Source organism: Peromyscus maniculatus, chromosome 1 (assembly GCF_049852395.1).
Source record: "Peromyscus maniculatus bairdii isolate BWxNUB_F1_BW_parent chromosome 1, HU_Pman_BW_mat_3.1, whole genome shotgun sequence".
Lineage (NCBI taxonomy): Eukaryota > Metazoa > Chordata > Mammalia > Rodentia > Cricetidae > Peromyscus > Peromyscus maniculatus.
This window is the reverse complement of record NC_134852.1, coordinates 109298026-109312841: the sequence shown is the minus strand read 5'-3', so window position 1 is coordinate 109312841 and position 14816 is coordinate 109298026.

The window sequence follows — 14816 nt, the reverse complement described above, 5'->3', positions numbered from 1 at the left end:
TATATCTCATTTGAAAAATGGAAGTACATTCCAAAAGACAGAGCTAAAAAAAAGTTAGTAGTTCATTGTCTCTGAGGAGCAAAGCTTAGCATGGGGAGGAATTGGACAGGAATTTATTTGTTCTTTTTATTATTTTTATTATTGTTGCTTATTTATTTATTATTTTTGTTAGTATTGTTGCTCTTATTTATTATTTATATTTATTATTATTGTTCTTTTATAAGTCTTAGAATTTTTAATATTTTATTTTGTTATTATTTTTTTTATTATTATTTAGTTTTTCAAGACAGGGTGTCCCTATGTAGCTTTGGAGCCTGTCCTGGATCTCGCTCTGTATACCAAGCTGGACTTAAACTCACAGAGATCCACCTGCCTCTGCCTCCTCAGTGTGGAGACTAAAGGTGTGCACCACCACTGCCCAGCAAGTCTTAGAATTTTGACCTTTGGAACACATGCATATTACTCTCCTTCACTATTATTATTTTGTTTTAAGAGACTGGTGCAGGAACCCTGGTGAGCAATGATGGCCAATGGTAATGCTAATGAGCCTGAGATATTCAGACTTAAAAATATTTAAAAGATTGTATTAATGCCGGGCAGTGGTGGCGCACGCCTTTAATCCCAGCACTCGGGAGGCAGAGCCAGGTGGATCTCTGTGAGTTCGAGGCCAGCCTGGGCTACCAAGTGAGTTCCAGGAAAGGCGCAAAGCTCTACAGAGAAACCCTGTCTCGAAAAACAAAAAACAAAAAACAAAAAAAAACAAAAAAAAAAAAAAAAAAAGATTGTATTAGTTACTTTTCTCATGGCTGTGACTAAATACCCTGACAAAATGGAGGAAAGAATGGCTTGATTTATGTCAGCTTATAGTTCCACAGAATGGAGTCGATCATTGAGGGGAGGCTTGGCAGTAGGCGCAGGAGGCAGCTAGTCACGTCTCACCCACAGTCAGGAAGTGGAGAGCAGCGAATGCCTGCACTCCGCTCATTTTCTTCTTTTTATTTAGGACCAGAATCCAGTGCATGAACCAGTACTGCCTGCATTGAAGGTGGGATCTTCCTGTGTCAATTAACCTAATCGAAATAATCCCTCCAAAGGTGTGATGGAGGACGAAGAGAAAGAGAACCACATAGACAGGAGCACATAGCTGGGGTTCGGGGATGATTGCCCCACAGTGAGCATTTGGATACCAAGAGTCCCTCCAGGCACCACACCCTGTAAGGGTGACTAACCCTCCTTGGGAGAAGTGGAAGGAGTTCATGGAGGGAGAGTGGTCGAACCAAGTCTTGGAGAAAGTACAAATGTTCTCAGTTCCACAGAGCTGAGCTCCAAGGTGGTGGTGGTGGGGGTCACAGAAGGGGATTCATACTACAGAAAGCATGTGACATGATGCTGTGGGGGTGGGGGAGTCAGTTGTTTTGAGACAGAGTGTCATTATGTAGCCCTGGCTGGCAGGAAACTTGCTATATAGACCAGGCTGGCCTCAGACTCACAGAGATCCATCTGCTTGCGCATCCTGAGTGTTGGGATTAAAAATGTGCGTCTGGTTCTTTAGTTGCTGACTCCTGGAAATTCTAAGATAGCATCAGGGATACTGAGAGAGCTTTGGGAGCTACTACTGACTGACTAGAGAGCTACTTCAACTGTTTAACTAATACGGTCTGATGTGACTAGCAGTCCTGTGAGCATTGTTCCTGTCTATATAAATGTACTTCTTAGTTGAGCTGTGTAGGGCTCTGTGATTTCAGTTCCATTCTCGTTCAGATTTTAGTTTTTCCTGGAGGTCATAATATCTTGTTTTCTTTTGTGTAGTTTCTATGTGCCCATCACTTAATCTTTCCCTAGACCCTTTGACAGAACAATGTGCTGACTGAATCTGTCAGGTAATTTATTATGTTCAGTTATATTGCAAGTACTATGCTGTGCTGGCTCTGGGGATTCGCCTGGGAGCAAGACATACATGGTCCCTACTTTCCCTGAGTTTATGGCATAGCGAGGGGTCAAGTATAAAGTATAGCATCCCTTGGTAGCCATGAGGGATTGGTACTAGAACCCCGACCCCAGACCTCAGCAGACACTTAAACCCACAGATGCTAAGATCATTTACTTAATATGGAATAACATTTACATATAATTCACACACACATCCTCCCACGTACTTCAAATCCTATCTAGAGTGCTTACAAAGCCTACCACAATGGAGGGACTGTGTAAACAGTTAGACTGTGTTGCGTAGGAACCAATGACAAGAAAACAATGTCTGTACATTTTCAGTGCGGATGTAGCTTTGTTCTCTGTCTGTCTTCAGTCCTTGATTGGCTGAACCTGTAGGGGTGGAACTCATAAACGTGAGAAAAAACAGAGACCATGTCTGTCTTGTTCATAGCTGAATTCCCAGTGCCAGCCTTGCGTATGACTGGAAATGATAAATTGCCCAACCGCTTCGGTCATCGTGTTGTTCTGTCAAAGGGCCAACCGTAGTTGTAATTAAGTGTTATAATGAGAGAATGTGTGGGTCCTCTGGGGACACGTAGCAGAAACACCTCACCCGGGGAGACAGGAAAGAGTGCATAATTGAAGAGTAGATGGGAACAATTTATTCGGGCAATGCAGTTATGGAGTGCCACTCGACCACTGAGAACACAGCACTTGACACAAGACAGCAAGCGACCTGCCTTCCTGGAGCTCGCATTCTAGTAAAGGGAGAGGGAAAAATCAACGCAGAGGATGGTTTTCAGCAGGAACAAAAGCAGTAAGCTTAACAGTGGTGTGATGGGGAATGGCTGAGCGGCGAGTGCGGACGGGCTCGTTTAGGCATGTTGGCAAGCTCATGTCATGGAAAGTCTTTCTGAGGAGAAAATGCTGCACATGGTATCTAAAACATGAAATCAGCTAGTCACACGAAGAGAGAGGGACCAGGAATGCAAGATCCTCGGGTGGTAGGACACAGTGAAAAGGCAAGAACATAATCAGCCCGGAGCAGTTTCTAGAGCGGAGGAAATGAATGTAAGCTCTAGGTTGCCTGTCCTAACAATGTCACTGATAAAACCCCTCCTCTGTAGGCTACTTGTCTATTTATTGTAAGATCCATCCCCGACAGCTCACGAGGGCCCCACGCCTCCCAGAAGAGCTATTGGCAGTTTAATGATTTCTGGGGGAGGGAGTCATTTTCTTCAGTGGTATAAGTACTGGTAAGTTGTTTATGTTCATTCAAGGAACCCTAAGTAAACTCAGGGGCCAGAGAGAGAGGTTGGGAAGAAAGGGTTCACTGCAAGTGGGAGAGGAATGAGAAAGAGTAATGGAGAGAATATGATCAAAATACATTACATACATGCATGAAGCTATCAAAGAATAAATAAAAATACTTAAAAGAAAAAATTCATTCCCGTTTTCTTTGTTCTCCTCCGTATTACAGGCAATGTAGAGAACTTGTAAATTAGAATTTTCCCCCCATATTCCCTTGCTAGATGGCAGTGTTGACAGGAGACTGGGAAACACACAGGCAGAAGAGGTTCTTGCTTTGTCTTGCTTTTTGGTGGTACCTCTGGAAACAGCAGCACCAGTAGAGCCCCGGGTCCTCCTAAAGTAGTAGTGGGGCCCAATGGACCAGTGTAACTGGAGGCTGGCTGGCTGGACAGGTGGGTGGATGAGTGGGTGGATGCACGGTGGCATCATCCACCCCACGTCACTCTTTTCTAGCCCAGCTAAGTCTTTTTTGGGCTCCTCCCACACACCCAGCATCTTTGAAAACAGGCTCCTGAATTAATTAATCTACAGCAGCACTATCCAGTAGGATGCTCTGTGGTGATAGAAACGGCCTAATTGCTGACCAGTACAGAGCATCCCAGCCAGATGTGGACAGTGAGCTCCTGGATTAAGTGGTTAGTGCAAGGAACTGACATTTCAGTTTCCTTTAGTAATTTAAATGTGAACAGCCACAGTGGCTGAGACAACACAATCCTACAACGATTTGTTGAGACAGACACTGGGTAGGTTAAGCAGGTGTGATGATCTGACCCACAAAGATAGGACTCTGAGAGAGCATCTGACTGGGGTTGCCTTCAGTGGTGACTTCACTGCCAATGTAAGATGAGATGCTGTGTTGGGGAGGAGCCTCCACCTCCTGAATAGATCAGGGAGCCCCAGCACACCAGGAGCTTAACCCAACTCAGCAGAGAATATTTTCTCTGCAGCACAATGGTCGGTAGGACCACTGCCGGGTAGAGCAGTCTCAATGCCTGCAAGTCCTAGAGGCCAATGCAATGGCTTCGATGGCAGTTTTCCATGTAGTGTGGGAGTGCCGGGCAGAGGAACCTCAGGCCATGAGCTTAGGTGCTTTTATGGCAAGCCATCAATCATCCTGTTTCCTTCCTCTAGGGGAGTGAACTGCTGGCACAGAAGTCATGTTATAGTCCCTTTCACCTACCTAATTCCTTTGTGACTAATTATAGAAATGACTCAGCCATAGAGTCTAGTTAAGTCTTACCCGTTTGGCACAGCTGCCAAGGACATACAGCAAACTTGGAGCTCTGTTGGATGGCATCTCTCAACAGCTAATGGTCTTTGGCATGCAAGGGGAAAGACTCGCTTAAACTACTGCTTATGAATACCTGGGACAAGATGCCTGGTGAAGACAAATTTTTGGGAGACTGAGTGATGGCTGGAAGTGACTTTAATTAATTAATTAATTTTTTGTTTTTTTGAGACAGGATTTCTTTGTTTAGCCTTAGCTGTCTTGGAACTCACTTTGTAGACCAGGCTGGCCTCGAACTCTAAGAAATCCCCCTGCCTCTGCCTCCCAAGAACTGGGATTAAAGGCCATCACCTCCCTACCTGGAAGGGACTTCAAAGATAGGGTTTTAAGGTGGATTGACTTTGACTGTTGAAAGTCTCACCAAAATAAAACTACAAGCGTAGAGTTCTAAAATCCCACCTCTAGGCGTGTTCAGAGAGCTGGAGCTTTGTTAGCAGTTCTGAGAACTCCTTTCTTTGCTCGTTTGTGGTGCTGTGGTTGAGGCCAGCGCCTTGCACAGAGTAGATGAGCTCTCTACCACGGAGCCACAAACCTAGCCCCAACTAATGTGTTTTTAAAAACATATAACATCTTTAGGATTAATACAACTGAAGCTCAGACCCTAACTTTGATCCTGCTGGCACAGCATTATTAAGGCTAGCAGAGCCACAGATGCCTCAGGTGCCTCATGTGAAAGGACAGGGAATGAGAAAGAATGGGACCTAAAATTATGAAATGAAGGCATTTAGTACAACTAAGCCAAACACAAGAATCTCGAAAGCCTAAATCCTGAAAAAAATGAGCATAAATACCTAGGGGGCAAACATGAAGTGTGATGCAGGCATTCATAAGTGTATGCATGTGTGTAGAGGATGTGTGCAATCAGAGGACAATCTCCTGTGTTGTTGGTCCTCAGGTACCTACTGAAACCTTTTGTCTGAAGCATTCTCTCTGACCTGGAACTTCGCCGTGTAAGCCAGAGTCACGGTCTCCGCCTGTCTCCAGCTCCCATCTCACCATTGCTAGGATACAGGCACACACCACTATGCTGGGCTTTACCCGTGGGTTCTAGGGATGTAACTCAAGTCTCACACTTGCAAACAAGCCCCCTTTCCAGAGATCATCAGAAGATGAATCTCTGCAAATTGGGGTGGGGCACAGGTGGGGGGCAGCGGGCCTACATAAGTGGGAGGCAGGGGACACGTGTACATTCTAGTAACTGTAATCCCAAAAGACTATTGGAATGTACAAACTCAGAATTCTTTCCAAGTGAAATGAATCTAGGTGTCCTACCTCCTCCAAATCATTCTGGCACTGTGTCCTGTCCTGTCTGCTAACTATTCTGGAGCAGGCAGGTCCATGTGGAAACACAAAATTCCCAGTCATAAATCTCGGGCTTTGAATGTCTTCTCAGCTTCTTGCCAAGTCTGATTCCAGTGCTCCTCCTGGGACCCCACATTTCCACCCCCTCATTCATTCCACGCTTTTATTATTTGTTTATTGAAACGCTCCACTGGCTGGGATAGTCTCTCCAGGAAGTAAGCCATCACGCTATTTTGCTATGGTTGGGATTCCAGGGGTGACTCTGGGGGCCCCACACAAGGCACACAGCAACTTCACTAGCGACTGCTGAGCCTCCCTTCACTGGTAAGAGCTCAGTGCTGTGACAGCACTTGGTGACTCCTGAGTCCTCTGAGAGCGAAGCAGTGACCTTGTGTTGGAGGGTGACCTTGTTCTTACTTCGAGGTCTCTCTATCTAGTGGTGAAGGCAGAAGCGTTAAACGGAGTTACAATCCCTGGAGTTCATTGCAAAGTTAGAACCAGCTGAATGGTATTCTAGGGTCCTTGTGCTGTGGGGAGGGCGTAAATCCTGAAGGGCTAGAGGGTCATCCAGGAGAGGAGGGCAGTGGGCTTGCCACTGATCCTGCAGAAGGAGAATGGCCAAGGGGAGAACTCCTCAGGTCATTCCAAGTCGCCGAAAGCTGGAGTGTGACGGGAAAGTGAGCAAAGATAAGGCTTACAGCTGTGGCAAAAGCTATTCGCAGACAGGCGAAGTGCTTTGCCTGGTGTCACGCTGCTCATAATGGTGGAGATGGGACAGCCACAGGATCTTGACCTGGACATAGTGGTGGCTGCTGCAGAGGAGCAGAGGAAACAAAAGATGCTTCCTGCCCACCCACCAAGAAATGAGAACTCCCGCTAAGATGGTTGGAGTTACTAGTCTTGGGCTCTCACAGGCTTCCCTAGGGGAAGCAGGATTGCCCCTTATGGCCTCTAGTAGCAAGGGCATCATGACAGTAGACCACCTTATAGAGGTCACCTTCTCACTGAGCCTCCTCTACAAAGGAAAAACTTTTGGGGATACACAACTGCAGGATTACAGGCTGGCAAACGAACAGCAGAATTGCAATTAGAGACGGGTAAGTAGGAAATGTTTCTTGTGATCATTCTTTTGAGATCCACAGGCAGGGGCCAACCCTAGGAATGTTTGTAGGAGCCTGCAGCTCAAGTACTCAGGCAACAATTAGATACAACTATGTTAAGTAGCTACTTACTAAGCACCAACAATTTTAAATGTCATCTAATTTAATCTTGTAACCTCCCCCAAAAGCAGTCATTCTTTTTTTTTTTTTTTTTTTTTAGGTCAGGTGGTGATGGCACACACCTTTAAGCCCAGTTCTCGGGAGGCAGAGGTAGGTGGATCTCTGTGAGTTTGAGGCCAGCCTGGACTACAGAGTGAGTTCCAAGACAGCTAAGGCTACACAGAGAAACCATGTCTCAAAAAACAAAAAAATTTTTTAAATATATTTATGTGAATGCGTATGTTTATGTACATGCATGGAGGAGGCCCTCCTCTGGCCTCCAACCCACAGGATTTATAGGCAGTTGTGAGCACTCAGCATGGGCGCTGGGAACCAAACTACAGTCCTCTGCAAGAGGAGTACACACTCTTAACTGCTGAGCCATCTCTTTGGTCCTTGTTTTTGTTTTTTACTTTTGTATTTTGAGACAGGATCTCGTGTAGTCCAGACTGGCCTTGAACTCAGTCGGAAGCTGGGGGTGACCTTTTCGGGTGCTGGGAATACAGGTGTGCAGCATTATACCGCCAGAGCAGATAATCTTGTCCCCATCTCTCAGGTGAAGCAATCAGGCCTTGGAAGATTTATCATCAATAAGTTCGAATAGTAAGAGTTCCTAATACATAGCTAACAGATAGTAATGTATTTATCACAAAGCTACATGTGTAACAGACACTGAAGGGGTTCTACCCCTTCGTTGCTAACCAAATCCTGGTTGCTCAGACATCCCTCTCTTGGGCGATGGACTTAGTCTCCGGTCTGACTAGCTAAGCTATCGTGGCAGTCTTGATTTCCCTTGTCAGTGGTTGGTTAAAGCGTGAGATGTTAGTCAGCTCTAGTTAAAGATATGGGGGCAAGAGAAAGATAAAGAGTCAGGGAGGGGCATCTAGGGAAGATTTCCTCACCTTTTTAAAAATGATTTTTTTTTGAGACAGTTTCTCTACGTAGTCCTGACTGTCCTAAGCAAGCTTCATGCTGAGGTTAGCAGAGCATAACATGCAAATAACCTGGGTCCTTGTGAACTCACTAGTCCTGAAACTCCCCTACTTCTTGTTATGAGAGATTATAAAATTTCCTTCATGGTTATAGCCATTTTGCGTCCTTGTTTATGCCTAGAAGCTGAAGACATCCTATCTGATGCACACACATTTTCTTACTTGTCACAAACCAGTGAGAACAGTGGTATTCCCTCTTTTTTTTTTCCCCCCAGGGCAAGGTTTCTCTGTGTAGTCCTGGCTGTCCTTGGAACTTGCTCTGTAGACCAGGCTGGCCTGGAACTCACAGAGTTCTACCTGCATCTGCCTCCCGAGTGCTGGGATTAAAGGCATGCGCCACCACCTCCCAGTGGCATTGCCTCTTTTACATACTATAAAATGAAGTCTCAGAGAAGTTGGATGATTTATCCAAAGTAACAAAGACAGGAAATCACAGACTACTATTGCGAACCATTCCTCAGCCACACCTTATCAGCTGCACAGTGAAAACAGTCCACCCACTTGGCTGGCTTCAAAGACCGCGATCTTTTGTTTACATTTCGTTGTCTCCCAATATCTGAGGAAAACTTTCAGATTCCTGCATCTTTGATGTGCGGCACTTAAACTATGACATGCCTCCCCTTTGAGAATGAAAAGGTACAGCCACAGAATACAGTGTAGCTATGGCAACAAGTGACACCACCGGCTGGCTTGGCTTTGGTCCCTCATTACCAGCAAGCTGGGCCTTTGCCATTTGGGCTTCAGAACACCTGGCAAAAAGGAAAAATCTACTCCATAAAGAGTAACTGTGGTGTCTGGGCACAGGAAATCCCTCTCTTGGTGCAGGCATTGGGTTCCACCTGCGTGGGCCTAGCCACTTTTCTATCCGTCCAGTGGGAAATGCCTCGGCACCATGTCCTCAGTGGGGATGTTCTAAAGAGATTCTTGTCCTCAAACACAAGAATGGATGAAACGATGCTTAAAAGCCATCCCTATGCTGAGGAGACTTAAGATGGCCTGAGAGATACCAGGAAGCCTTTTCTAAGTCTACCACAGGAGGATGGAGGGCACAATCCATTCATAGAAATATTTCGGAATACCTTGCATTTACTAGGCCCTGGTGTTCTAGACAAATAATGTCTGACCTCTGTGGTCTAGTCTCTAAAGCACATAACCAAATAGTTAAAGTAAATAGATGAAGTCGGGTGGTGGTGGTGCACACCTGTAATCCCAGCACTTGGGAGGCAAAGGCAGCCAGATGTCTGAGTTCGAGTCCAGCCTGGTCTACAGAGAGAGTTCTAGGACAGCCAGGGCTACACAGAGAAACCCTGTTTCAAAAAAACCAACCAACCAATTAACCAACCAACCAATCAACCAACCAACCAACCAAATAAATAAATATATAAATGATACCCAGGTGTGTGTGTGTGTGTGTGCGCATGCGCGCGCGCGCTCATATATGTGTATGGTTATATCTATCAGTCTCCACATTATTTGTTGTGGCAGAATCTCTCACTGAACCTAACCTGGAGCTCAAGGATTCAGCTAGTCTGGCTCGCCAGCTCGCCCCAGAAACACACCTGTCTCTGCCTCTCTAGCCCTGGGATTACAGGTTCACATGGGCTATACCTGGAAAGGGAGAAGCGGGGGAAGAGGTGGAGAGACCGAGCTCCTCGCCTGAAAACCACAGCAGGAACCATTCTAGCTGGAGCATTTGTTGTTGATAGTGAGAAGGAGGGAAGCCAGTAAAAAGCATTTTGGGGTCTTCTTGGGGGAAGGTACCACATGCCAATGCAGATAACTTGCTTTGAATATGGTAGAAAAGGGGAAGCCACTGAAGGATTTTGAAACGTGATGCATAGCATTGTGCTGTAATGCACGTGGTTTCTGCAGGCATAAGCAGAATGGTTGTAGAGGGAGATGGAGAGCAGGGATGTCAATCTGAAGGCTTAGGGGATCTCTTTTCCCTGATCCCCCCGTGAAAGCACTCTTTCTAAGACTAGTGGGTCCCAGGCGTCTGGCTTACTGCAGAAAGGCAGCCTGTGTGAGCTGGGCGGAAACTCACACTTCATTGAGGGTTGACGCCCAGCTGGGGGCTCACACATGTCAGAGTGTACACAGAAGAGGTGCTGACAGAACCAGAGGACTGGGATCAGTTACAGAGGGAGAGGACGCCAGGCTGCCAGAGCTGAGCTGTGGAGACTCATCGCTGAAGACAGGAGGTCCCCACGGAGCCTAAGGCAGCCTCCTCCGACCAGCTGTTCACAGAGTGTAAAAGCACGTCCCAGACTCTAGGAGAGCTGCAGGGCGTAGCTACTTAGAAGTGAAGGGCCGTGCTAGGATGTGAGGAGAGACGGCTAGCAGGTGAGTGGCCGGATCTAGCGACCTTCTTGCTGAATAGCTAGGCCAGCTAGTTCTCAAGCCCCTGCATGAAAAGTGCGTCTCAGTCTTTTGGCCCCGGATAGGGGTGTGGACGGATCTGTGCTGACATCTCCCCTGAGGTATTACTGGCCACAGAGAACTTCGGCCGTTGGCAGCCTTTGGGGCCTGGGCAAGCCCTTTTTCTGTGTGCTTTCAGTTTCTTTGTACTAGATTCATCCCTTACTTGAGGCTCCGAGAGTCAGTGCTGGCCTCTCTTCCACAGGCCCTGGCCAGACATGTCTCCTACACCTTTAAAACCAGCCCACCCTGCACATTTCTTCCTGATGGTCTGTGAGCACTTCGAGAATTCATGAAAGCGAGGTGGGCCTGTGAAGTCGTCACTCTATACAGCAGACCCTGCAGACGACCAATTGGAGGGAACAGGCAGAGGACGAAGGTGCTGTCTCCCCGAGGACCAGAGGCCTGCTCTTCCCTGTTTCCTGAAATGCCTGCTGTGGTGGTTTGACTGTGTGTCCCATTTTTTTATCGAGACACTGATACTAGGAAATATTTTTCTTCTTAACAAAAACCAAGAACACAAGCATGTGACAAAGGGTGTGGCGAGCTTGCCGAGTTACGAAACACTTGTGCCTAGCACTTAGGACAAACAACCCTCCGGACAACCAGAAGGACAGCCTAGGCGGGCCAGACCTGGATCTGAAAGAGCAGCCAAACAAAGCATTTCAAACCCGTATTTGGGGGCAAACAGAGTGCATAGGAGAAACCATGAAGGTGATTTACAGCCTCTGTTCTGCTGGGTGAATCTAAGCTCTTAGCTTGGAGCTGGAAGCTTTTACATTCTGACCTCAGGTCTTTTCCCTCGCTTACTTCCCCATCTTGTCAAGCGCTTCCCACGTCACCAACCTGCCTGCGGCCCCCTAGACTCTGTCTGCTCCCATCTCTACCCTCAGCATTGCTGGTCTCTATCTGCAGCAGATCCTCTCTCTGCCTGGGACCCTTCTGCAGTCTCACGGACCCAGGCCGTACACTTCCTTATGCTGCGTGCCCTGCCCTCCGCAAGGCCAGAGATGCTCTTCATGCTTTCTCTGCTCACACATTACTCTGGATCTGCCTTAGTCAGAACACCCTGGGCTCATCCTCAGCTTCTGTCATGAAGCACTCACAGTGCGCTCTTTGAGCTCATTTGCACCATCCCGGCTCCGGCGCTCGCCTCTGCTGGTAATTCACTAGCTGCTCTCAGTCCTGCTGCTTCAAATGCTCAAGCTCCAGCTCTGTCTTGTTTCCATTTCCATTTTCCCCTCCAATGAAATGGTTTCCGCTTGGTTGGCGTATTCCCTACCTAAGTTTTCAGGTCGGATACTACGAACGCCGTTCCTTTCAGGGCATCTCAGGTTGGTGAATGGGAAGGAAGCCACAAGTTTCAGATTCTGTGAAAGACATGATCAATGCTACACTAGAGAGGCATGGACCTGTGAAAGATGCTCCTCCTGGCTCACCAAGGCCCAGAAGAGGCAACTTCCATGTGGTCACACAGCTGGGAGCAGAACCTGGGTTAGAACCTAGCCTTTGCTCGGCTTTGGGGTGCCCCACCCCTGTAATTCCAGCTCTCAGGAGGCTGGGACAGGAGAAATCTGAGTCCGAGGCTAGCCTGGCCTAAGTTATTGAGGCCTAGTCTCAACTAATAAAAACAGCAGGACTATTTGAGGGATTCTCCTGATTACCAGTGGCTTCCAGCCAGCTGTTGGACATTTAGCTGTCAATCTACAGATTTCTACAGCCATCTCCACCAGTTTGTCTCTTGGAACCCCTTCTATGGAATCTGGGAGCTCGAATTCTGCTGGTATGACTGGCTGGGAATTCCACTGATCCCTGCTTCTCTCTACCTTTGGAGCAGGGTTTCCTCAGTCTACAACTGAAGACATCTGAATTCTTTGTTGTTGATGAGATTTTTATTTATTTTTAAATAAATGTGTGTATCTATATATGGGTTTGTTCAGGTGAGTGCAGGTGCCCTTGGAGATCCCCTAGAGCTAGAGTTAAGATGGTGAGCCATCCAGCGTGGATGCTGGGGACCAAACTTGGGCCCTCTATAAGAGCACAACACACTTTTATCTGCTAAACCATCTCTCCAGCCCCCAAAGTCTGAATTCTTAAAGTAAGCCCCATACATCTTAGCTCATAGTTGTTCTATTCCCATAGTTGAACACTATAATTTTCCCAATGAGGAAAATGATTTAGTGCACAGAACAATAGACTAAGATTAAAATTCTGGTTTCACCATTATCTCTTTAACTCCAGTGCCCTGAATTTAGAATTTCACAAAATGCTGGATGAATTGGATTGAGATTATTGATTACCTCCAGTTCTTCATTGTTACAAATGACTTCTGGGATTTATTTATTTATTTATTTATTTTTATATTATTTTATTTTTAAACGTGTGTGTGTGTGTGTGTGTGTGTGTGTGTGTGTGTGTGTGTGACAGCATGGACATTTTCTGGTGTCAATCCTCTCCTTCTACCTTGTTTGAGGCAGGGTCTCTCTGTTACTTGCTGCTGCGTGTGGCAGGCTAGCTGTCCCATCTTTGGAGGATTCTCCTCTCTTTAATCTTGCTGTAGGGGTGTTGGGATTACAGATGTGCATGCAACTTCGTCCTGCTTTTATGTGGATTCTGGGAATTTGAACTCAGGTCTTCATGCAGCAATGTTACCCACTGAGCCATCTCCCCAGTCCCTTATGTTTCTTGGTTCCGTTTCTTTTCCTAAGATCGATTCAAGGGTATAGATAGAGTCCTTTACGGCTGAGGCTCCGAGGTTTTAACCCAGGGCATCTGTTACGTTGCCTACATGTGTTCTTCATTGCTTGGAGTATAACAGATTTTTTTTTCTTCTGGCTTCAGTTTTTCCTCACTTTCAAGAGCCTTCTATACTGGGGAGGCAGGGAAAAAGAGAGAGAGAAAAAACTTCACTCTTGTGCATTTTTTCCAAGGAATGTATTTCATTCTGTAATCAGATCAGCAGAAAAAGATGTATCAGGTTACCCTTCCGGGAATAAGAATGTTCTCATGGGAATTATGGGAATGTTCTCTGGTCTGGTTAGGCTGGAAGTGGAAGAAACAAAGACATCTGGAAATAGAGGCTTTGAGTATTTGGGGCTGGATGGACAGCAATCAACTGTGAACCACTTAATTGTACGGAAATTTCTTCCTTGCTGCTTATACCATATTCAGGGCTTGTTGGGAGAAGATAGACATATTCATTTGTCTCCTGGAAAGCAGGATTAAGTGTTATTTCAATTAGACAATCATTCAGGAGATGCTGTTCCTAAAACAATTCCTGTGCTGTTATTCAAGGTCATCCCTTGAGACATGTTCGGCTTATCTAAGGGGATGGGTTCCAGGACCAGCCAGCCCATGGGAAGTCCCGGGAGGGTCTGGGGACAACTCAGTTCTGTCCCTGGCATGCCCATTAAAATGCCAGTCATGATGGCATTAGGGAGACAGAGACAGGGGGATCTTTGGGACTTGCTGACTAGTCAGTCCACCTAAATTGGTGGGCTTCAGGCTCAGTGACAGACCCTGTCCCATTTAAGGTGGGCGCAATACAAGAAGACAAATGGTGTTCACTTCTATCCTCTACAAGCAGAGGTACACACAGGCAGTATGGCATGCAAGATGAGGTCATTAAAGCAGCTAGAGTTCTGGAACAGAGGGAAGGCAATAACAGGTATGAAGAATGGACAGGTGGGGGGAGGGACTGACACTAAGCAAGCACTAAGCTGGGGGTTCATAAAGCAGTGGACAGAGCTAACATTACCCACTGACATATCCCACTCACCAAGCGAGGCGCTTTACATGGTTTATCACAGGATGTCTTTAAAAAAAATTCCATATGAAGGTATTGTGTAACACTATTTCTGAGGAGACACGAACAAATGTCTACCTACCTCAGATAAAGAGTGGATGACACACCAAAGTGAGGATACCACCAAAGCCCAGCTTCAAGACCCAAGGAGTTTTACTGGGGTTCCTTACAGAAACAGAAGTGACTCAAGACGGCTGTGTTACCAACCATCCCCTCCAGCACAGATGACGGTTCACAAAGCTGGAAACATGGCCTGCATCCCACAGCCTGCAGGTGGCTCCACAGGTTGGAGGGAGCCCTTTCCAGGGGGCTCAGTTGGTGCTAGCCTCTTCTAGACAGCATGGCTGGTCTTTGTTTCTTGAGGCAATTCTGCTGGTCTCTGCTTCTTCCAGGTGGCTGGGCTTGGCTGACAGTCTGTCTGGTGCTTGGTCTATCTGAGAGTGTCTCTCAGGAGTCTTGACTACTTACATACTCTTAGGGAGGGAGGGGCCTAGCGAATCTGGCCAGTT